We start from the raw sequence: 24,958 nt of genomic DNA, 5'->3' as shown, positions 1-24,958 counted from the left end.
TATTCAATACCTAATTTATTTAACAGCCAAGAGAGATGAGCTCATGTGTATAGTATCATAATATAAGGTTAAATCACTTTCATTTGAAAACTAATATGAATATTATCAGCATTTAATACTAAACATTAATTGCTAAATAAGTTCTCAATTAATTATTTGATGTATGAAAGCAACATCACTAAACCTACAGACAGCACTGCTCTGTATTTTTATAGCTTTGATGGCTTTGGTATTTTTGGCCACTGTTTCTCGATCTATGCTAAAACACTCTTATTAACTGTATTTTCTATTACTCACAAGGCATCTCTATACATGCAGTAATCTAATGCAGCTGTCTAAGTGTTTCGTGGTAATCTACAGATCAAATCTGTTTTTCTGTGTGCACATCCTCAGCCAATTTGGACTGCAGCCAGTCTCTTATATAAAAAAGGCTCTTGGAGTTCAAAGGTTACAGCTGCGACAACTGTCAGCCAGCCAGCAACACGACAAAAATATTTCACTCACATAAAGCATATGGCTTGTCTGTCTGCCCCGGCTGGCCTGTTTCACCATTTCGTTGCAAAATATTGCTTTAAACAAGAGTGACAAACTGACTCATTCCTTTGTCTTGCCACTTGTGGGCGTGTCAGACAGTCTCAATTTTAGATAATCAGATGTTAGCGAACAGTCTGTATGTCCTCAGAGTTCAATATTCGATGACACAGACGCTGATGAAAAGATGTGACACAAACATCAGATTCTGTTCCAACAATTAGATCATTTATTTGAATGGGGAGCATCTGTGTCATCTCCTCCTCCTTATTCTTCCACACATCATCATTTGTCTTTGAAAACTTTTAAGGCAGCTCATCCTCACTGAGATTAATCCAGCTTTTGTTATTAAGAAGAAAAAAAAAGCTATTTAAAGCCAAATTATCTAGATCACTGAATGAGTGAATGGACAAAAGCCAAACCAGCTCGGAGTTGTCATAAGAAGAGGATTCCTCTAAATCAAGTAGTGAAGTTTTGGCCTTTACTGAACACCGTCAATAAAGTGAAATCTTGTGACCTCACAATTTACATTTTGATTAATTTCCCTAATGGATCCATGAAATGAGAGATGTCTGGGGGAAGGCGATTATGCTTGAGTGGCTAGTCTCTTTGACTGGGATTTTCACTAGTGACTGGAATTAACATGGCTTAAATTCTCTCCGCCCCATAGCTAATTGAAACAAGTAATTCTCCAGAGTTGTCTTGCGCAGAGGGATGGGGAGGACTCAGTTCCATAACATGTTATCCTCAGAGCAAGCACGTTCGACAAGACCCGGTCTACTGCAGCAGAAAGCAAAGCAGAAATGGGTCTCCTGGTGGAAATAACTTTTGTAGCCATTCTCCACAGCTACACAGTCAGAAATAGGGGTACGGAAGGAGTACATTACTGTGCCCCAAGGTACAAAAATGACATTAATACAGTCTAAGGACAAATATTGGACCTCGGGGGAACTATCTGTACCTTTTTTAGCGTCTGAAAGGTACATTCATGTTCCTTAATTGTGAAAAGTACTTATTTGTACCCATTCTTTCAAAAGATAAAGTACAGGTTGATTAAGCTCTTTTTGATTAGAGGTTTTTTTTTTTAATTCTTTTTGACAGTAATTTATTTGCAACTGTATTGATTTAAGCATATATTTTAGTGTTTTTATTTTATTTTTTATTATTTTCATTGCTGTTGTTGTTTTTGTATTCCCTGAACCCCCCTTATTTTTAAGCTGCTTTAAGAACAATGAATTTATTTGGAAGAAAAAAAAGTAAAAATGCATTTAAACATTTTTTTAAGAGAGCGTTTTTTTTGTTTTTTTTTAAGTATAAGTATTTGGATGAATTGCAAAAAAGCACCCTCGGAGTGCGAGTTGAGCCCATCCTCACAACATCAAACAAAAAGTAGAAGAAGAAACTCAACGAATAGCTGGTGGATTCTAGAACTTTCTTTAAATGCAGCAGGTGCCATTTTGTTTTATCAACGGACGGAGATGGATTACGAACTTGCAAGTCCTGGTGTGCTCTGTTCACTTTCAACCGAGGAACTCTTAACAAAAATACAAGAGTGGGGCTTACGCTGTGTTCACACCGAACGCGATGGACGCGAATAAAACGCCCCAAACGCCCCTAATTTGACGCGTGTACATTCGCGTCTCAACGCGTGTCCAAGAAAAATCCATCGCGCGTCAAAATATGATATTTTGACGCGCGTGAACCGGAAATGTGGGAGGAATGTGGGAGGGAGTTGTGCCAGACTGGTATCTTTGCAAGATGGCAGCTATCGAGCTAGCGCTTGAAGAGAGAGTCTCCCTTCTCTATGTACTGTGGAGAGCAGAGCAGCGGCGTAAAAGACGTCCTCGCCGTACCTGGGTCCATCAGGTCCTCCAGAGGCATGAGCAGTTTGGTGAGTTTCACCACTTGCTCCAGGAGCTGCGCCTGGATGACGGCCGATTCCAGCGCTATCACCGTCGGCCAGTTTGAGGACCTGCTTTCCCTCGTCGGTCCCAGCATCGCCCGCTTAAACACCAACTACAGGCGCTCAATCCCACCTGCAGAGCGCCTGTCCGTCTGCCTGAGGTTAGTAAAACTATTTAATACGGTAGTCCTTTATTGATATCTGTGCTAATATGCTAATCCATCCAGTTATACACTGCTAACATGGATGTGCTATGCTAACAGTGAATGCTCTCGGTGTTTACTGAAAGCAAACTGTGGTACAAAGACGACTGTTTATAATATTTCTAGTGATACTCAGAAGCTCTCATCAAGTCCCGATTTAATTCGATTTATGCTGTTATCAGTGTTTGAATGATAGCATGGCTGTGGTGTCACATCAATGTATGCGCTCGGTGTTTGCTGATATCAAACTGTAGCATTAGCACCACTGAGTTAACCTTGTAGTGATACTCACTCCTTTTTATTTAGACCTGGTTTAATTCTGGGATAGTTGAATATTTGTATATAATCCCTGCAGCTGTCAGACTCTATAGCAGGGGTCACAGCCTTTATTAAAACAGAGTTAGATAAAACTGAACAGTTTGGTTCATCTCTAGTTACATGGTTCTATCTTGATAAGCTGTCTTATCACAGATTAATTTCTCAAAATATTAATGATTTAAGCAAGGAAAGGGCTACATGTCAACACACAACTCTTTATTTCTATTAATGTCTCACTTCATTCCTACCTGATTGACATGTTTAGGAATTATGAGTGATTGGCTCACTGTAGTGAAAGTTGCTACCAATCAAATTATGATATGTTAAAGTTAAAACAAAACACAACTGTTTTAGATATTATCTAATATACATTTTGTAATTATCCTTATAATTACAAAATGTTTTATGTAAGATTTAAGTTTTGTGATTTATATCTGACATCACAAAAGTATTTTGGAATTTGAATAATGTATTTTGTAACTGCAGTACACATAATACTGATTTTGAACAATTTTGTCCAGGTTCCTTGTCACCGGGGACTCCTTCAGGACCATCGCGTTCAGTTTCAGAGTCGGTGTGTCCACGGTGAGCCAGATCACCCCCCAGGCAGCGACGTCCATCTGGGACTGTCTAGTGGACGACTTCATGGCTGTGCCTTCACCTGGAGACTGGCGCTCCATCACAGAGGGATTCCAGGAGCGCTGGAACTTTCCTCTGTGCTGTGCAGCTCTGGATGGGAAGCACATCCAGACAAAGGCACCCCATATATCATATAGGAGACACACACATTGATATACACTAAATATTCATTTCATTTCTTTTTTGTGGTGCCCAAATTGATGCACCTGCTTGATTTTGTTTAAACAATTATTGCACACTTTCTGTAAATCCAGTAAACTTCTTTTCACTTCTCAAATATCACTGTGTGTGTCTCCTGTATGATATTTAACTGACATTTTTTATTGTAACAACCAACGATTTATACAGGAAAATGATGTCTATTAACAAGGTTGCCCAAACTTCTGCATCCCACTGTATCAGTATATTTTGTCATTAGTATAATATGAAATAAATTCTACATGTGTCAAGTTGTGTGCCAACATTTGCTGTGTAGTAGAACTGAGACATTAGTCATTATAAACATTTATTTGAAATAATATTAAAAGTCTCAAACAGAAAAACATTAAACATAAATATATAAAATATAAGAATTTACAGAGAGACAGGAATAAAAAGGACCAGCTGCTCTCCAGAGCAGGAACAAGGCTGAGGAGGAAATGCTCCATTGGAGACTGGTGTGGCCTCTTCAGGGACTCCAGGATGGCCAGCTCCACCGCCGATGGACCGTCCTGGGACCCGTCCCTCATCTGCCTCGGAGCCGTCCTCCTCTGTGGGCCTGTAAAACAGCACAAAACACAAAGAAATGAGAAGGCTGCTACTAGATTTTAATTTCAACATTGAAAAAAGAACAAAAACAATAACAGGATATAATCAGATTGGTTGTAGATATTTAGTAAAGGTGATCACAAGGGAATCCCACCGACTAAAAAGGTATCAGTGCTTGCTGTACATATCTGTGGGTGCAGCAGCAGGAGCTCAGGGACTGGGGATGCTCTGCTGCAGAATCAGTTGGTTCTATCAATACAGTATTAAATGTTAACAGGTTGGATATAATAATCGTAGAGTAGACAGTGGTCCCTCATTTATTGCAGGGGTTCTCAGAATAACTAGCCCCTGGTCACAGTTCTCACAATTGATTCTCAAAGTGCAAACCTTTGTAGATTGCAAAACGTAAAAGTATTATTATGCCGCGGTTTGTCTTCATCTGCCCGCCACTTTCGTGCGCCTTTTTCCCTCACGGTGCAGGTGTCTATTTCCGAATGAGGCTCATAGTTATGGGTGTTTTTGTGCTGTTTTTTCTATTGGACGCGATGGTTATCAAAACCAAACGTGATAAATTTGGCAAGCGCAGGAGATTTGTCAATCAGGCTGCAGAATGCAATGCTGTACTGTGCAATAAAAAATCAGCGAAAAAGCAAAGCAGTGACGGATGAACAGCGGGACCACTGTGTACTGTTTATTAATAAACAATAAAATATATTCCTAAATGACAACATGCATAAAAGCAGAACGGTATTTGTACGTAAGTGGGAAAATAGCGGTGGCTTGCTAGCTTTTGTGCGGCTTCCCCGGGTCAGTGAAAACTTTCAAAAGAGAAATGAATGAACTTACCAGGTTGCCCGATCTCTTCACATATCTTCCTCCAAGCTCGGTCCTTTTTATTCCTGTCTCGGTACTGAAAGCAGCTGGTGTTGTACAGCTCCGAGTTGTTTGCTACCGCATTGATTAGCCTTCCCCTCCATTGAAGTATGAAAGGCTTTGGCTGGATCTGCCCCTTTGACCTAGGTAACAGCCACGTCACCAGGCTCCTGATTGGTTGTCGCGGCGCGATTTGACGCTGGAGTTCAGATTTTTCCAACTCGAGCGGTAGACGCGAAACGCGCGTATGCACAAAGTGCAACACAAAAACTCACGCGCGTGGTTTTATTCGCGCGTCAAACGCGCCTGACGCGCTACACTGACGCGCGTTTCACGCGTTTTGGCGTTTTCGCGACGCAAATCTGCTTCCGAATTTTCGCGGGACCCGCAATCGCGCGTCATCGCGCCTTTCCATTGACTTTACATGTAAACCTGACGCTCTATTCGCGTCCATCGCGTTCGGTGTGAACACAGCGTTAGATGTCACCGAAGCTGAAGCTCAGCGTTTCAGAGGTAAGTTTTATTTAAAGAAAAATGTAGCGTAATTACTAATTATTGGTTTAGCCTAGCTTAACGTATATTAGCAATTTAGCTAGTTTCGGCACTCTCTTAGCTCAAATTATGTCTTTTTAGAAACGATTTTACAAACGTTTCATGTGTAAAGTTGAGGTCACAGTTCTGAAAAATGAAAAATGTGTACACATAGTATTTGTATAAGTTTGAACTTATATATGTGGTTCGGCCACAGTCTATGGGTTCGGTAACCCCTGCGCAGCGGAACGGCGCGAAATTTGATTCCCTGGTAGCTGAATGCAGTTTACCGTTAGTGTATTAATGGTTTAATAAAATCACGTTTTTACATCCACTCCAAGGCCATTAACACACATGGGCGGCGTTTAAAGGAAATATCTTGACGCCGCACTTGTTTAAAATATAACAAGGGTGTCGCAGCTGGGGTTTGATAGTCCCGTTTTCAGCAATGTGGGAACTTTTTCAGCATGTAATCTGAGCTTGTAATACGGTCCTGCGGGTGTTATCGCTATAAGTAATCGGTCTGAAAGAACAGACGGCAGAAACTGTCGGAAATCTGGAGAAAGGAGTCACCTTAGTAGTGAATATTAACAAATTACAGCATTCTAGTCTTTTTTTTTCTTCCAAACTTGAAAGGGCACAAAAGCATGCTCAGACTCTGCTCTCCTGTGTCCAGTAGTCCCAAACAAACATCTAAATTTAAAAATGAAAACTTTGCATATCAAGAGGATTCACTCTAAAAATTTGGTTTATTTTATTTAATTTACTGATTTTTTTTAATGAATATTTCTTTGAACTGAAAGAAGTTGTACAAAAGGTTTTAATGTGTGTGATATACGGTTTTTACCCATGTAAAAATGTGGTGTTAAATATTCTTACATGGAATTTAGAGTTTGTACTACCATTTGTCTTGCAGACAATGAGGTTGATGGTGACACAGTTGACTGCGGTCTTACTGAGACTATGGTTGCATACCTTTTCCAAGGATCCTTCAAAAAGCAGGTTAAATTCAACCAATTTGTGTCAAGGATGAAGGAATCTTCAGTGACGCTGACTCTACAGACTGTCTCTCCAGAAGACTGGCAACCATCTACTTCGTCAACTTCAATAAGGTATTTTCTTATTTATAATGAAGTTAGTATGTCTGAAACATACATGTTGGCCATTATGCACTTTTAGGATTTAGTTAATATGATCATTTTTCCTACCATATGTATTGTTACTGTAGTGTTTTATACTTCAATTCATGCAATAAAAACAAACATTTAACTGTTTTCACAGCAATGAAAATACTTTGAGACTGCCAGCCTCTTTTGAAATTCCAAGATTTCCCAAAAATCTGCAACTAAAACTGGACAACAAAGAACCGTGCCATAAAAATCCAAGGGACAGACACACAATAATCAGAGTTCTATATGAAGCTGTGGCACAGTATACTATGTAAGTTAATCAGGGTAATGTTAGCTTGTTGCTTTAGAAAAAGCTGAATCTGTCATATTGAAAATAAACGCTACATTACTAAGAAACAATAACTGACACTTGATAAAGTTTGTTTGTCAGCAGTTGCTCTAACACTTATGTTTCTTCTGATATTACAGGTATCCCACAAATTCTGAATATGTGCAAGCTGTGAAGACGCTGGTAATGAAGTATCCTTTCCTCAAGGATCGTGAGGGAAATGGTTATGTAAGTTAAATTTAAAATTTGCATAAGGTTCCTTCAAGATTACAAAGTAAAAGTGAAGCTTTTTTCAATCTTGTTTTGTTAGTAAGACAATCTGTAGCCTCTCAGTAGGTTTGTATGAAGTATGTTTACTGATTCTTTGTTGGGTGTATTTTGTGTAGATTGTTTTTACAGTAACTTATGTTTCTGTTCAACAAGCACACATGGCATATGTCTTTGAGACGTAAATTCAAATCAGAGCGGGCACCACTAGTCGACAGTGAGGCAGTGAGGCGTTGTAAGGAGAAGTTTGGTTCTACGAGGAGAGGGCAGCCTAATAAATGTCAACGAACAAGTCAGAGAAATGTTTGTCAGGTTGGTGTGAGGGACATCTTGAGCTATAAAATGTTCTTGCCTCTGTTATTACATCTAAAACTAAGGATTAGGGATGCAACTGTACCCCTTTTTTCAAACCAAAACTATACCAATACTTGGATTAGAGCACTTGCTAATACAAAGTACCAGTGCTAATACTTCTACCTCACAAAATATTATTAATTAGAAGGCGCTAAAAGAGGGTGAACTAGATTTAAAAAAAAAACAACATTTTAAATATGACTCCAAAACTAAAATTTCAAGTTAACAATTAAGATTTTATGTGAAATTATTTCAGAGTTTCCATATTTTAAATATTGGTTCATGGTATCGGTTAACTTTAAACGATACGAGTTCTTTGTGATGCACAGATCGTGTCAGCTCTAATTGTATATTTAGTCTTATGTTGGGTTTCTAATCTGTTTTGACTTTCTCTTCTCACTCTTGCTTTCTTTCAAGGGACCATGCGTCCAAGGAGAGGATTTATTATCCATCGACGCCCACTTAAAGGTCTTACAGTGCCAATATCAGAAGATGCAACCAGATACCATGGTGGTTCATAACCGTATGCAGCAAACGTTTGCTTGGCGGCAAAAAGAAATTGCAGATGGTATGCCTGTGGAGGATGTGTTGAAGAAGTACCCCTTCTTAGGGATGCCTACTGGTGTAAGTCAGAAAGCTGAACTGAACTTGGAAATAGCTGTCACATTTAACATGTTTATAGTAGTAAATTTTATTTGCCCTTGACCTTGCTTTCTTCATCTGTCCCTCTTTCCTTTTTTGTATGTTCATGTAACTTCTTACAGTATTGTTGTTAAATTCTATAAAAAAATAATTATGCAGCACCATACATAATTAATATCAACTTTAGATTATTTCATTTTCATACACTGTTATTTTGTACTGAAAATTAATTTTTTACTTGTAGCTGTGCAACGAACTCGGGTGGATCCAACCAACAACGGGTAATGTAAGCCAGCGATTTCGTGAAGGGCTCTCATGTGTTGCAGCAAAGGTGATTGACGTTACACGAGGGAAAACCCCACTCTACCAGCTCTACCTTGATGCAAGAGAGGAGGCTCTCACTGATGACCTACCAGGTATTTGCTTTCAAGGCTTCCATTTTATATAATTTTTATAGGTAACTGGAAATGCCAGATAAAATGCATGGGTGATCTTGTGTTGTTTTTGGGTTTTTTTGGCAGATCTTGACACAAGGGCTGCACTTTTATTCCTGCCATACGTCTTCAAGGAGAAACTGGATCTCTTTGTCATACTTGGAGAGGTGTGTGTATTAAAATATTTAGTCTATATAAAAGGAAAACAAATGTATCTTTTGTTAAGAGACTAAGATATTGCTTTCCTCTACCTTCTCTTTTGACTTCAAAGGTTCATCCGAAAACCCCCTATCCAACTGTGCAGCTACTTCATGAAGACTGGAAACCAGTGTTCTCCAGAAGCGCTCCAAACATTGTGAAGTTGGATGGCAGTGAAGTGTGCAGAAGCTCGTGTATTTTTGAAGGAATCATCTCTTCTTTCTGCTTGTATTTTGTCTTCAACCTTGCTTATCCAAAACATCTGAAGAACACCCTGATTTTTCTCCAAAAGTACATTGTGAAAATAGATGAGGGTGAGGACCGGCCTCTGCCAATCACAGTCACCAGACAAATAAATCTTCTGTATTGACCACCATGCCTCAGCCATATCAGTGCTCCAAATGTGGCAGAAGAACCTTTAGTTTGACAAAGCTTATTCAGCACATAGGACTTATTCATTCCCATGATGCCAATTTTGATATAACCTGTGGACTCAGTGACTGCTGTTCTTCCTTCAAAAAATATGAATCTTTCAGACGACATGTGTATAGGAAACACAGAGAACAGGTGTTGTGTCCCCATAAAGACTTAGATGAAAATGAGCAGGAGGTAGTCAGTCCACACCCAAATGAATTTGCAAATGACATGACTGAAAATATTGAAACCCCTCCATCCTGGGATGAATTTTTGATAAATTTCAGAGACAATCTTTTCAAGTTCATTCTTAAGTGCAGAGAGAAAAATTCTTTACCAGTCTCTGTTCAGGAAGAAATTGTGGAAGATGTAAATTTTCTGATGTGTTTTTTCAAGGAGAACTACGATGCTTTTATAGCATATCATTTAGAGAAAATGGGTCTTGATGTGTCTTTGTGTCCAGAGCTTAAAAATGTCCTGCATTCAAATGAATTTTTTGAGAAGGCTTCAACAGCTATTCGATCTCCTTATTTGGTCAAAGAACATTGCAAATCAAAGCTCAACATGACAGAGCCTGTTCATTGCAAATTAAGAGACTCTGTGGGTCATACAGTTGGCTCGTATTCATATGTGCCTGTTGATAAGGTGCTAAAAAATTATCTTTCTCATGAAGACATACAAGATCACATTTTTTCAAGTGGCAATTTGGAAACTGATGAATTTCTAACAGATTACTCTGATGGAGAAATCTTCAGACATCAATTCTTCAAGGATAACCCAAATGCACTGCGACTCCATTTTTATGAGGATGAATTTGAAGTACTTAATCCTCTAGGATCTAAACGATCCAAACACAAACTTAGTGCATTTTATTACACTGTAGGCAATTTGGACAAAAGGTACACTTCTCAGCAGAGGCACATTCATCTAGCGTTATTGGTACGCTATTCTTTCGTTAAGCAGTGTGGTTGGCATGTTATCCTTAAACCTTTGCTTGATGATTTGGAAAAACTTTCCACTGATGGCTTTACTTTTACCATTGATAAAACTGAACACACTATTCATGCTGCTCTTGCAACTTTATCTTGTGATAATTTATCAGCTCACATGATTGGTGGTTTTTCTATGTCATTTAACACTGGTAGAATTTGTCGGTATTGCATGGCTTCTTATGAAGATATGAAACAATCCTTTGAGGAAGAAAGCTTTGTTTTAAGAACATCAGAGATTCACCAGTATCATCTTGCACGAATCCAAGAATTTCCGGATGATAAAACAATATATGGTGTAAATAGTTCATGTCCTTTTGACAGACTGAGTTATTTCAGTGTTACGCAAGCTTTACCACCTGATGTAATGCATGATCTGCTGGAAGGTGTAGTTCCTCTAGTTATGAAACTAGTGATTTGTAAAGCCCACACTGAGAAGCATATTACAATTAGAGAGATCAATGAAGAATTGCAAAAAATGCCCATCGGTCAGAATGACAAAACAAACAAACCAGTACAGTTATCAGAGAGACTTCAGAGTGTTGGTATTGTTGGATCAGCATCTCAAAAGTGGTGCCTGTTCAGATTGCTGCCATTTCTGATGGCAGACCGTGTGCCACCTAATTGTAAATATTGGCATGTTTTTCTTCTATGTCGTGAAATAACAGAGATTGTAATGGCTAAAAAAGTGCGAAAAGAGAATATTTTATTGTTGAAGTTGCTTGTCCATGAGTTTCTCACAAAACTGAAAAGTGTATTTGGGGATGTAATTACACCAAAGTGTCATTATTTAATCCACTATGCAAGACTGATTGAAATGTTCGGCCCTCTACGTTTGTTATGGTGTATGAGATTTGAAAGTAAGCACCAGTATTTCAAAACGTTGTCCCGCAATTGTAGAAATTTTATGAACATTGCTACAACTTTGAGCAACAGACATCAGTTCAGACAGTGCTGGGAGTTTTCTAACAAAAGTTTACTTGGTGAATTTGAAAATGTTTTTGGAAAAAGTGTGACTACACCATTTTTGTCATTACCACTGGAACTGCAACAAGCACTGACAGTCTATTGTGGCTTTTCTGAAGTTGATAGTGCTAAGAAAGCTTTCCAGCGTGTGTCAGAAGTAATTGTGAACAGTGTCAAATACTGTGTAAGAGATGTGTTTGTCATTGATGTACTGCATTCAGAGAAGATTCCTCTGTTCTGGCAAATTAAGTACATATTTAATATTGACACAATGTGGGTCTTTTGTGGAAAAATTCTCATTCCTCTGTTATATGACAACCATTTTCATTCATACAGTGTTAGAGTTGATAGTGAATGGACGTTGCTAAAACCTGGACAGGAAATTGATGTTGCAGCTTATGACACATACTCTGTTGATAACAGTTTGTATGTAACAGTTAAGCAATGTATTTAAGAAGGTAATAAATGTGACAAGTATTTTTGACTTTGTATCTTCAATTTTTCAAATCCTGAGAGGAAAAATATAGGAAATCTGTGTGTAGATACTGAACCTTTAGAAAGACATTTTTGTACTCCTTTTAAGGGTTCTTTTTTGTACTTTATACTAAGGGTACAACTTTGCCCTTTAAAGTACAGGTTTGACGTGTAAAAGGTACAAATTACAAGGGTACAAATCAGTACCCACAGTTTAGGGTACAGAACGGTACCTTAGAGGGTACCACCCCAGTGACAAGCCATTGTACCCCTATAGGTACATTTCTGTACTTTAATTTCTGAGTGTGTAAAATAATTCACTTATTATGCCAACTATGCTAAACAGAAATAGAACACCGGTTTGAGGAGCTGACAGATGGAAGGGAGTCAATGCTTTGTGGAGTAATAAAAAGATGTAAAACACTCTGTTCAATAATGTGCACAAGTTAGATCTGTGATTTTTTTTCTTTTCTTATTTTTTGCATGACTTACAAGGTCCCACTACAGCTCACAAGACTTTCACTCAGTCTAGGCATGTAGCTGGAATTTGCTCCAGCAGAGGTGTGGATGAATATTCAGAGGCTAAGCTGCCTCCAAGGCCCTGAGAGACATGACACACACACACACATACCACCACCAAGGACCCCCACTGCCTCAGCCTCCAAGTCTCTCTCTCTCTCTCAGGCACAATCCCTTCCACCTTCCCTTGATGTGGTGGAGTACGTCCAACACTCCACAGGTGTGACCCACTCAGACCTGTGAAAGCCTCCACCCCCCCCCTGCCCTGTGATCAGGGAGGCAGAAAGAGCAGCTGCGCATATACTCGAGGCAAAGGCCAAATAATCACCGGGAGCCTCCTATTGGACATCTTGGAAAATTAATCAATCAGGACTGCAAGATGCACCGATGCCACCGTTGAACTGATCGATGAGGAAGTCCTTTGTCACTTCACAGCACACGTTAGACGTTTGAAGGTTAATAGCCAAAAAATGGGTGCATCAATCGCATTCAAGTCTCAAATAATAACATCCCATGCCTAGTTTAAAACTAATTTCTCGCATTTTTGCTGGATAATCTGGGACATATATTGGCATGCCCTTGGACATAATTTCATAAATGTGCTGCAGAGCGTGGCTGCTGTCAGTCAGGGAAACACGCACACGGACACACAACACACACCCAGTATCTAGATTGAGTTTTCTCACTCGGTGATTGGACTTGATATCTTCGTCATGGTCTACGCACAGCATCCCAAACCTTTGAGATTCAACATACTGCATAGGCTGCGCAACAGCACCTGTAACGTGCGAGCCGACCCAAAAGCGTCACATTTGAATCATTTATACCATCTCTGCTGCTGTCACCGTGAAAATTGCATTGATTGCAAGCGATCTCACAGTCACAGGAATTCATTATATCTGACAGAAAAATATCAGTCGGATAAAACAGAATTGTTGTGACTTGTTTAATTAGTCCAAAAGGATTTGGTACGCATGAAATGAGCCTTACAACTTCAATGCTGAGATATTTTATTAAAAACAAACAAACAAACAAGCAAACAAACAAAAATATCAACTAAATCAGATTTGACTGGCAGTAGGGGTAGACAGGGTGGTTTTCTGTGTTTCTTGTTGCTCACTATATAGACGAAGATAAACACAATCCTCGACACTGAGGTCTGGGTGTGCTGAGGGGTGAAGCAGCAGGCGGCCAAATGGACGTTAAAATCAAACAAATTGATGCACAGCCTGTATGTCACACTCCAGCCAAAGCGCTGGTAGCTGTATATGCTTTAATCAGACATTCACACCTTTTCCCCCCGTCGTTCACTAATGGTGCATTTCTTTCCTGATAAAGGCGGTGTGCTGCGATGCATTTAACATCATTCACATCCAGTGCAAGGGGCGCATGTAGTCTTCCCTCTGTCAATGAGAAAGTGCTCTCGCCTCGGGTGTGGGATATGCGCTTCTCCGCTCTTTTATCCCGTAAAATCAGATCCGCTTTTCGCAGGAGCTGTATTAGTGAGTAGCTCTACTGGACGTGTCTTTTATTTTCCCTTCGCACACAGCCTAAAGTTAGGACTTGAGACTTTCAGCGCCACTTTTCCGAGGACAGCGCTCGAAATGATTTGGGGAGATTGACGGAGCCTCCAAACGAGTGTACATTCCCGCTGGATACTATTCAGAAAGAATGTTTAGACGCTTTTTTTGAAGCTCGGGAAATCTCTCTACAAATTGATGCGCCCAACAAGATGCGATTTTGCCGCGGATATGGGTCACTTCTTATGAAAGGCTTCTTCGTGGACAGGAGAAAGGGGTAAGAATAGCCGCCCGAGCCGCAAAATGGGCCATGTATGACAATCAAATGTTTGTTAACGTCGTGACTTAAAATTACTTGATACTAAGTAGTGTGAACGCAGAGCGCTGGCAACGAGGACCCATGATAGATATCTGGGGGTGCACACAAAACATTTGTCATGTACATTTCAGAGCTGTATAATACTTCAATTGATGATTCACACGGTTGTAGTTTAGAAAAGTAAATATATGTGCTGGCTGTAAAAAGGAGTGCAACGCCCTGGACTGTAAGTGCATTGATTGTTTTTACGCGTTAAGGCGCAGCGTTTTGTGTGGAGCCCTGTATCTCGCTGCGCTGCAGAGGCGCCTGAAGTCTCGCAAAAATATGATAAAAGAATGACTCAATATCGAAACTACTGGAGCTGCGGGGTTTTAATATAAATATAGTTGCAGCTTTGAAAGCGCAGATTAGACCGAAACCATGGATAAATCCTCTCTTCAATTCAAGCAAAACCCAGTTTAACTCTGAAAGGCAGCAACACAGCAGCATGCAAACAACCGCTTCATCGTTCCCAGCTCCCCCACATTTGTCTCATCCCCACCTCTCCCCCAGTGTCTCCCTCTCAGCCCTGAAACAAGTTGAGTCACGCAGGGGAGCACCCCGGCTGGGTGGTGTTTTGTGAGAGTGTGTCGGGGGTGGGGTAAACGGTGTGTGAACCATCGACTGTCAGTCACTGTGCTGTGCAGATGTGCAGCCTCCTGGCAGTGGAAGGGAGAGTGGAGACAGTAGTAGACCAGCTGATGTGAGACTGCTGCTGTACTATACCCCAGAGCAAACTTTAATAGATTATTTAGGCATGCATGGGCTGCACTTTAAGGCTTTCTTTCCTGGTTATTAGGGATGCATATTAAGCTTGATTTACCTGCACAGTTTTTGTCTGTTGTTGGCCTTTTAATAAAGGGCTTGGAGAGGCAGTGAAGGTTCATGCCAGGAGCAAATTTTTTTTAATACTGCTTCCATTTTGTGCTGCCCCCTCGGGCCTTTTTGTTGAGCCAAAGATTAGCTCTGTGCTATCTTACTCTCTTAGCTTCAATTGATGGTGGGGGGCTGCTATGATTACGGCCAAATATGCCATTGTCTGCATTCCCTCTGAACTTACAGCCAAGTGGGGAAATATTCTTCATATCAGTGGGTAATTATCTAAAGAGAGTGACTCAGCAAAAGAGAGATTTTTTAATTTGTTCTCGTCCAGCCTCTGAGGTCCCATGAGATGGATTTTATGTCTTATGTTGGGGTTATTCTTGTTGGCATGTTCTTCACTACTGCAGTGACTGATAGCCTACCTGGATCTAGCAACAAAGCGTGCTTAAGAAATCTCCCCCACAGAGAGATTGGGACGAATACTCTGTGCGCTGATTGCAGCTGACAGAGAGGTGCAGGGCTTATTCAAACAGCCTCAGATTTACTTTTCCAAGCTTTGCCTGGCTTATCATGTCCTCTGAGTTAGTTTAGCAAGTGCAGACTCAGCGTAAGACCCCTGGTTTGCCTGCTGCTAAGTTCTCTTCAATACAGTGTGGACGAGAGCGTAAGCAGCCATAAGAACATACTGTAGCATTGCCTCATTCTCTGCTTAATAATACAGAATTCACCAGCATACGTAGATAAGCTTTCCCAGTAAATTCAAATGCTTCTCTGTCTTTTTGTTCCATTGACAAAGGGGTCAAATAATGAACACATCACATTCATGATGGAAACCATGAAGATCAAAGTGATTGAAATCATTTCAGCAAGTGGGGGCTTGATGCTCTTCTCCAGTCTCCAGTATCCACGGTGTTTACTGTAGCTGCTGCATAGAGAAAGGCTCCAATAAACAAACGTGTTTTCCAAAACAGACCCATGGTTAAATTCCCACTAGACCTCTGTTGTTCCCTTTTACAAAAGCTTGCCTGGAAATGGGGAAATGTGTGTGCAGTGTATAGAGCCCAGGTTTTAGCTTTATTCTCCTCCCGGCAGGCACCATCTGCTCACCAGGGAGGTTTTCCAAACAATTCCATAGTAAAGATTGGAGGGATATGGGAAACTTGGCTACAGTACAAACACAGCATTTTATATGTGAAATAAATAGTAGGTCGTTTAATGTGAAATGAAACAGATGACTAAATATACGGATCTGTGTGTGAACTAAAACAGCCAAGTTAAAAATCCCTGCACTGATTTATGCCCTCGTGTTGCATTCACATTATGTAAGCATGCTTTCATAGATACTCAGAATATTGAATATTTTCTCTCAGTGCATTAAGAAACACTACGGCCATTCTCATAGTTGAGAATTTGTCAGCTTTTCACTTAAACTTCCTGCAATTAGTGGACTCAATTTTATCTCTCAAAGGACAGTTTTTTTTACATGCATTATACATTTATAGTGTGCTAAAATGTTTCATTTTGTACACACTATTAATTAATGGATTAATTTCATATCATATTTAAGGTATGATGAGCAAGCTATTTTAATGGACTTCTGACAGCAGTGATGGAGATTCCCCACACTTAGGGCTGATGGATGGAAATGAAATGTTTATCCTCATAACAGGCTATCATATATATATATGAACAGACACAGTTTTCCCTTTAGGTGGTACCATTTCAATTGTCTGTTAGATTGTAAATTCTGAATAAAGCCACAGGTGGAAATTAGACCGTTTTAATGTCCATAATGCATCTTTTGAAGTAATTTTTGAGGAAACGCTGGCTTCCATTAACTCGTGTGTATTTCATGCATAACATGGCTTTGGTACTTATTACATTCCTGACACATAATTTATTCTACAATAGCGTGGAAAAGTGATTTGACTCCAGATTATTAACAATGGAGAGAAACAACACGAGAAAGATGCAGAAGAGTGATGTTGTGTATTTCCTGAGTCATCATACACACAGATTCTTCCTAGGGCAGCGTTGTGTGAAATGGAGTGTGAAATGAGTGCACTTAACATCCCTGCAGTGGATTATGCACATTATCTTACACTAGGGTTCGAGAGCATCTTGCCTCCTGCCTGCAAATCTGTCATCGAGTTACATTCACCTTTCCTCAAGCCCATTTAATGTTTCCTACATGCTGGAGTCCTTTTGTTCGATCAATTTTTTTTACTTTATCTCATATTGCACATTAATCTAGATATGATCATGCCAGTCATAAATAAATAAATAAATGATAGATGGACGAAATAAGACTTGATACTGATAACAAAAGCACCCATCCACCGAAGTTAAACTAAAAATAAACAGTTTTTGGACCCATTTTATTATTTGCTGTGTGCATAAGTAGCCAAAATTAGGATTTTTTTTTTTACATTTGAAACCCTTTTTCCAGTGTTGGTTGGAAAACCATGTGAGATTTTGTGTCTGCCAAAAAAACAGGAGTAGCTCCTTCGTGCAAGAGTGTTCAACAGTCATACAGGGAACACTGGACCTACATCACAGAAGAGGAAAGGTGTCACTTCTTCACTTTCACTTTTAGTTCCTCCATAAGTGGCCTCGACAGACCAAAAGGCAGTGGTGGAAAAATAGTGCATTTGGAGTAAAGGAGAGCTAAGATCACAGGTACAATCACATGTTCGAGAAGTTGTTGGAGAGCTTGTTGTATCCTTGCACCTGCAGGTCTATATTTTCTGGAAATGACTGTAGCATTGTAACTCTTCTTCTGTGGCTGTCATCAAAAGCCATTCTTTGAAACAAAGCCTGTAGAGAAACAGTGTGTAAAGCAAAAGCTGTAGCTGGAGCAGATGAAGTAGGTGGACATATAATAGAAATACAGACAGTTTCCCCCCTCTAAACCTTCATTTAATGTTACAGAGAAATACCAAATATTTGAAGCCAGATTTTTAGGGACCCAAAATACAATCAACACCACTACCTGACAATATTTTACAAATAAGGAAACAGTGCTGATGTTACGAGTTTCTACCTCCTATTTTCCCCAACCATCATCTGTGATTTCTTTTCCTGCTATTCATGGATGGTTGTGTAATGTTTGCTGATATCAGTGCTTCTCCTGTACTGCACCCGCATAATAAAATAATAGAAAAAGAAGCTTTGGTAACATACAAACTATTCAGAAAGGATACTTCATTGCTCTTCTTCACCTCATTGAATGCTCTTTACGTGGTAGATAGATACATAGACGCATAGAGATATGTATCGATACATAGATAGATAGGCGCTCTTATTTCAGTTGAGCTAGAATGGCCTGAGTAAAATTTGCCAACATAGCTCGTTTAGTTTTCTTTCCACCTCTGAATGTGGGTGAGGCAATAGAGGCTAGAGTCCACTATGATCATTCTGCACTAACCTGCATACTCTGCATGTAGACAATATCCTAACCCATTTGTTTTCTCGAACCCTCTTCTCAGATGATCAGCTTTCAGGTTGTTCATGGTGCATTTTTCTCTCTGTTATGTTTGAAGTTGTGAATCCATCATTTATTATTTAGAATGTGTGTTTTTTTTGTTTGGTTTGTTTTTTTAAGCTTTAAAAGCGTTAAATTCTTACATCATCCATCCATCCATCCATCTTTTAAAAACGTATCCACTTCAGGGTCATGGGAAGGCCAATGTGGATTACGCTCTGGACAGGTCGCTAGTCCGTCACAGGGCTAACACAGAATAACAGACGTGCATTCACGCCTCTAGGCAATTTAGAATTACCAGTTAACCAAACAAGCCTCATGGGACTGTGGGAAAAACTGGGGTACCTGGAGCAAACCCTTGTTTTTGGAGTGTGGGACGAAACTGGAAGAACTGAAGGAAACCCACACATCACAGGGAGGACATACAAACGCCATGCAGAAATGCCCCAAGCCAAGCAGAAGGCGTAAATGCCCCCTGAGTTGCCCCTTAAATCTGCAGTAAATTATTTTTGTCTATAATGGGGCAGCTTAAGCTGTTAACACATCGCCTTACAAAAGGTGAATGTTTTGGCAGTAGTTGCTTATTTACCCATCTAACACACAAGAACACATAAACCATAAACTCAAGTCTTCTTTGTACAGACACTGATGTGGGAGCGTGTATGCTCTAAACAGAAACAGGCCTCTCTCCAGAAATTTGCTGCTCGCTGTTGAGACCGGCATAGCTTACAAAGAGGCTGCATGGCTCCTACCCACAGAAATAGAGCTCAAGTCACAAACCACATTACCTCAAATCCCAATCTCTGGTATTTGTAGATAACAAATTGGTTTGCAACCAAGCAAATGAGGGACACATGCTGCTGCCTAGCCAGCCTAAAGGAAGCAAATGTTTATGATTTGATGAAAATGCTAAGAGTCACTGCCTACTCATACACCTGATTCACAGTCATACATCTCATGTGCTGCTTTATTTATACTGCTAATTGCACAACTGAATTTATGCCATTTACAGTATTGTGTAAAAGTCTCAAACCATTTCTACTTTCTTTATATTTTGCTATCCTTTAATTTTTTAAATTTTTTTAAAAGAAATACTTCTCCAGAATTCCTGAAGGATAGTCAATGCTCTTCTTTGGATATTAGTTTTGTTTGTTTTCTTTTCTGTCATAAAAGATACCAGACTACGGACTTGAGGTATGGGCTTTAAAGAGTCCAGTGAATGACTTAAACTGCCACTGTGTATTGTTCTACCAAGATATGCTTTTACCTCCCTGGCAGTATATTTGGGATCATTGCCATGTGGAAAAGACGATGCCAATCAGACACTTTCTAGATGGTGTTATTGGATCGAAATCTGACAGCACCTTTTTGCATTAATAATTCCATCAATTTTGACGATCGTTTTCCTCACTACGACTGTCTGAAATGCAGTTCCAAACCATTATAGGCATCGACTGTGTTTTACTGGTTGTGCATTAAACTCTTCTTGCATCCTCTGTGTACACTGATGATCATTTGATCTAGAAATTTGATTGCATTACTCCAGAACATAGTTTTTTGTGTAACTGGGCATACCGCAGGAAGGAAAATTTCTCCCAATTTTCCTTCCTTAATGATGACTTCTTGACAGCTGCAATTCTACTGAAACAATGTCGGATGAGGCTTTGGTGAACAGTAGGTGGACTGCTGGGAATCTTTGTAGAGCCACTTATGTAAGTGACCACAGTTGTTGCCCTCATTTAAACTTGTGTTGGTGCATTATATGTTAATTACCTTGTGGTTGTGTCCCGGTGTTTTTTAATAACCAGACAATAGAAATAGAATATTGCACATGAGGAATCAGTGGTAAAGCACAGGCCAATCAAACAGTTGTGGGCTGTGTTGACCCAACGTTTAGTTTCATATTTAGGGAGGGTTACACTTGAGGTATGGGCAATAAAGAGAGTTTCAGAAGAGTTTGCAGTTACAGTGTAGGGATGATGTAAATTTCCCACTGAAGCATAAATCCCCAGTCTGAAAGAACATATCCACTTTCAAATTTTGCTCATCAGCATTTTAGCACTTTATCTTTTGTCCACTCGCTCAGTTTTCCAAAATTTGGTTCATAAACACTGATTCATCCATTGAGCTAGGTGTCTTTTCACTGCTTGAATGATTCATAGATCACTGTTAAGCAGCTTGGATTGAAAATGAAGGAAAAAGCAGCCAAATAATGAAAAACTAAGATTTTTGGACTTTACAAAATGACTGTTTAATTTTCTGTTATTTTTTTTCAGTAAATAACATTACAGATTTTTAATTTGCAAAGTTTGACATCTTCTATGACAGAAATCATTGTTTGTCCTCTAGAACAACAGAGACGAACTTTTTGATTTGCGGTATAATCTCATTTTGTACCGACCTTCCAAAACTGTTTCTACTTACTGCAGAAATCCAGATGAATAAATGTAACAATGTTTTACTTTAGATAAGGTTTGGTCAGGCACAAAAAACACTTAGATTCAATAAAAAGGTCACAGCTTTAGCTGAAAGTCATGTAACTGACTTACTTGAACCTATGACTAGAAAAAACTAATTAAACATGCTGTCAGTTAATGTGTCTCTGATAAATTTGGCAGATTAGTAATTGTTTCATCATTTTCATTAATTGTTTCTTCAAGTTTGAACTTATATCTGTCATCAGAATCACGATTAAAACATCAAAAGTGAGGATTTACACTGCAGTAATGCTGTCTTTATAGGGGCAGGCTTTGCATGTTATCCCTGTCTCTGCATGGGTTCACTCTGGGTACCCCGGTTTATTTCCACAGTCCAAAGAACCTTTTCGGTTAATTGGTGATTCTAAAGTGTCAGTAGGTGTCAATGGTTATCTGTCTCTCTGTGAGAGATTGCAGACTGCTCCAGGGTGTAAACAGATATGAGAGCAAAATGATAAATGTTTCATTTCAAGTAAATGCATTTGTATTAAAATGTGAGCCTAAACATTTTTCAAACCCCAAAGTTTTGATTGTTATGCAACTTAACACTGAAAGATGTAAGACACATCTCTCTTGATCAGATTGACAGCTTGTTAGCAAATGAGAGTCCATCCATGGAGAAGACACAAGAGCAAAGACAGAAAATCAATTCATAGGCATGTTTTCACATCACTTCCTTCAACATAATAAACAAGAATGTTGGGTTTGAACTGGTGCATGTAGATTGCTTTTATTTAACAGTCTTTAATAGGCAATGGGTTGTAATGGGTCTATTTTATAAATATTCTTTTAAGTATGTTTAAAGCATTTTAAACTTTGATAAAAGTTAATTTTATTAATAACTGCATATTGAGTTTCTGTCTTCTCCATGCACTCTCCCTCTCATGTATTACCTCAGTTGCAATCTTACCAACCTGTTAAGATTAGCCAAGAGAATTGTGTCTTACAGTTTTTCAGTATAGGTCCCACCCACAAGATTTACTTTGCTACAACATTTTGCTTGCCTTCTTTAATTGTTAGTGTATTTCACAGCAAACTGCACAAAAAATAAATTGCATGCAAAACCATATGGTTTAAATGCTCCTTTTGTACGTCTAAAATGCCTCTTTTGTTCTAGCTATTGGAGTGTCGACCAAATAAGATCCATTTTAGTGATAATAACACCCCACTAGGATTTATGCTGAAGGAACCCAGTGTACACACAGATGTTAGGATGCTCATGGTACAATAAAATGTCTCTCAAAGTGATTTACTCTTTATCATGGGAACAAATCTGAATGGTATATTAAACTTTAGAATGCTCAGACTAACCATTCAACACACTTAAGGTGACATGCTTGCTGAGTGGTTTTCAGCTGAGGTGGGAACTCCAGCCTATAATGAAGTCTTGCAGATGAACTACTTTTAGCCATCCTCTTTGCTTCTCTGCAGTGAGGGGGGAAAAAAACTGGAAATAATGTCAGTAGATGCAGATTTTCAAGTTTTATGTTGTTTCTTCTATGGCCTTTTCTGCACCAGCTGTCTACAAAGCCATCACTTATCAGCACAGGTGTTGATAAAGTGGCTTCAATTATTGGTTCAGACATCTGCATTACAAATGGATGCCTGGGCCGTTACCCGGGGATAACTCCGGTTCACACAGTCACACTCTGCCAGTTGAGAGGAAGGTGTTTGATTCAAAAATATGGCTCTACTCAGAAATAGATTGCTCGGCTTGCTATGATGAGATTAGTGTGTTGCAGGTTTTGGTGTTTTGACAGAACATGAAGGGATCGCTATAGCTCCTGTATGGCTGACGTGCCCTAGCATTAGTGTCTATGGGCACTAAGGCGAAGGCTGAATCCTCTGATGTCCTGTGGTTATTCATTTAACTTTGCAACGGCTGATTAAACTACCTCTGCCTTCCTTTTATCAAAGCATGACATGATGACAGCTTGACAATGAAGCCTTTTTTATTTTAAATCTGCATTGCACCATTTACTGCTATCAGTGGCACAGACATATTAAAGTGAAACTTGCTGTCATTGATGCAGTTACACATGCAGGAACACAAAGGAGAACTGGCATATCTCAATTTTTGCGATAAATTTACACTGTTGCAAGTCAGATCCTGCTATTGAGCTTTCAAATTAGCGTTGTAGATGAATGTGCATGTGCTATTTACAAATTGCACACACATACTTAATTTATGGAACATTTAACTAAAAAAGGGGGGCATGCAATAAGAAATGTAGAAGTTAAGGTACAAGTAAAGAGGGATCTGTGCAAGGTGTGGTTTGTGTTATTCCCGATATATCTGAGCAAATGGGAAAATAGCTTGATCAGACTTATCAGCATTCACACATGTGAATATTCACTGAAGCGCTGTGCTATTGCTTTAATCCTCAACACGTGGGCTATCATTAACAGGAGCTTCCTAAAATAAAATCAAAACCCTATATCTCTTCTGACCAACTGCTGTGCACACACACATAAAAGGCAAAAAAATGATTTAAGTTCTCTGAATATCTGTCTCAACCACATCCACCTACACTTTGCACACAGAGCACAAAAGCATATGTACATCACGTTGAAAGGCATGCACACAGATGCTCACTGACACATGGAGAAAATGCTACAGAGATACTTATGACCACATGCTACAGATATGAGAGATTAGATAGATCTACAAACATGCAAATCACAACTGCACGTAAGACTAAGGGGGTGGATGCAAAGAGAGTGTGTCCATGAGCTGTATGAGAGCTCTTCTGAGATCCCTCTAGCCCACCGTGGGTGTTTTGTCTTTCCCGCGAGGGATGCTCGTTGTTTTGCGGAGGCAGGTTCAGCTCTAGGATTAATGAAAAGCTCCATCTTAGTCATGAAAAGAGCATTTTCACAATCTATTTAACATCATGCATACCAAAGGCTCACATTAGGCGCTGTTGACTTATGCTAGCCTACAGCAGTGTTTTCTGATGCATTCATTGCCACTGCTGTGATCTTCTGTGGGTAGGCTGCCCCCCCTCCAGCCGTGCCCATTGATTCTCTTGCATTTCTCATGTTCACTGTCAGAAAAGTCATTCTTCAGCGCTGAGATGAAATATGGTGCACAACTGGAAGTCTGAGGGAGTTATTGAAGAAATGAGAGTAATAAAGCTTCCCAGGACTTCAGCGTTCTTTTTGGATAATGTCTTTTTTTTCATCTGGCGATGGATGATTGTCCACAGAAAGAGAGGATTCACTGGCACACAGCATGGTATTAGCCAATTTAGCCAAACCTTCAGGTCAAACAGCACTCTGTGAACTTGCTGAGAGTGGGGCTAGGTCAAAGGATTGCAATGCAGGATGTTTCTATCTCAGTGGCCGGGCTGACCTAACCGAGACTAAAGTGGTGTAATAGGCTGCAGTGGAAAAGCTCACAGAAGTGTATTCCATGAGTGCTGGATGTTTTTTCAGCGGTTGCTCCTAGTGAATTATTTAGTGAACATGCTTGTAATTACACAGTGAATACAGCGAGGCCGATTGGGTTGTGGTGTGCCTAGATCATTGCAGGGATCACAGGACAATGTGATGAACTCAAAAGCATTCCAGGAACTGCTGCATACTGCTGCTCTCCTCTTCCCCACCGCCCTCTCCCCTTTAGCACTGTCAGCAATTTTCTCCTGTGAATGGCTGGCGTCAGGGCAGCCTTCTTAGAGCTTTTAAAAGGTTGTTAAAGGTCCTTGTGAGACATGGCCTCTATCCTTCCATTGCCACCCACACCCTCCACTGCCCACAAAGCCCTCAAAGCAATCACAGCTTCTCAGGATGTCAGTTAGCATTAGGGTATCACCCCCACCCCACCCCTTACGCCTG

The 24,958-nt window shown here is 39.8% G+C and overlaps 1 protein-coding gene and 1 pseudogene across 3 annotated transcripts in view; both read left to right on the top strand.

Moving 5' to 3' along the window:
- Nucleotides 1–1,364: 1,364 nt before the first annotated feature.
- On the top strand, nt 1,365–11,944 carry LOC113022046 (sterile alpha motif domain-containing protein 3-like; annotated as a pseudogene).
- A 1,846-nt stretch (nt 11,945–13,790) lies between these two features.
- grm4 (glutamate receptor, metabotropic 4) overlaps nt 13,791–24,958 on the top strand; it is a 194,994-nt gene continuing 183,826 nt past the window's right edge. The window contains exon 1 of one of the 3 annotated variants that reach the window (XM_026167030.1): nt 13,791–14,257. The gene's annotated coding sequence lies outside the window, so the exon portion shown is untranslated. The remainder of the gene's footprint in view (nt 14,258–24,958) is intronic. The other 2 variants (XR_003272395.1, XM_026167025.1) reach the window with 2 other exon arrangements.

The sequence above is a fragment of the Astatotilapia calliptera genome, chromosome 5 (assembly GCF_900246225.1).
Source record: "Astatotilapia calliptera chromosome 5, fAstCal1.2, whole genome shotgun sequence".
NCBI classification, from domain to species: Eukaryota; Metazoa; Chordata; class Actinopteri; order Cichliformes; family Cichlidae; genus Astatotilapia; species Astatotilapia calliptera.
The sequence above is the reverse complement of the archived record's forward strand: the minus strand, read 5'-3'. Positions and strand labels throughout refer to the sequence as shown.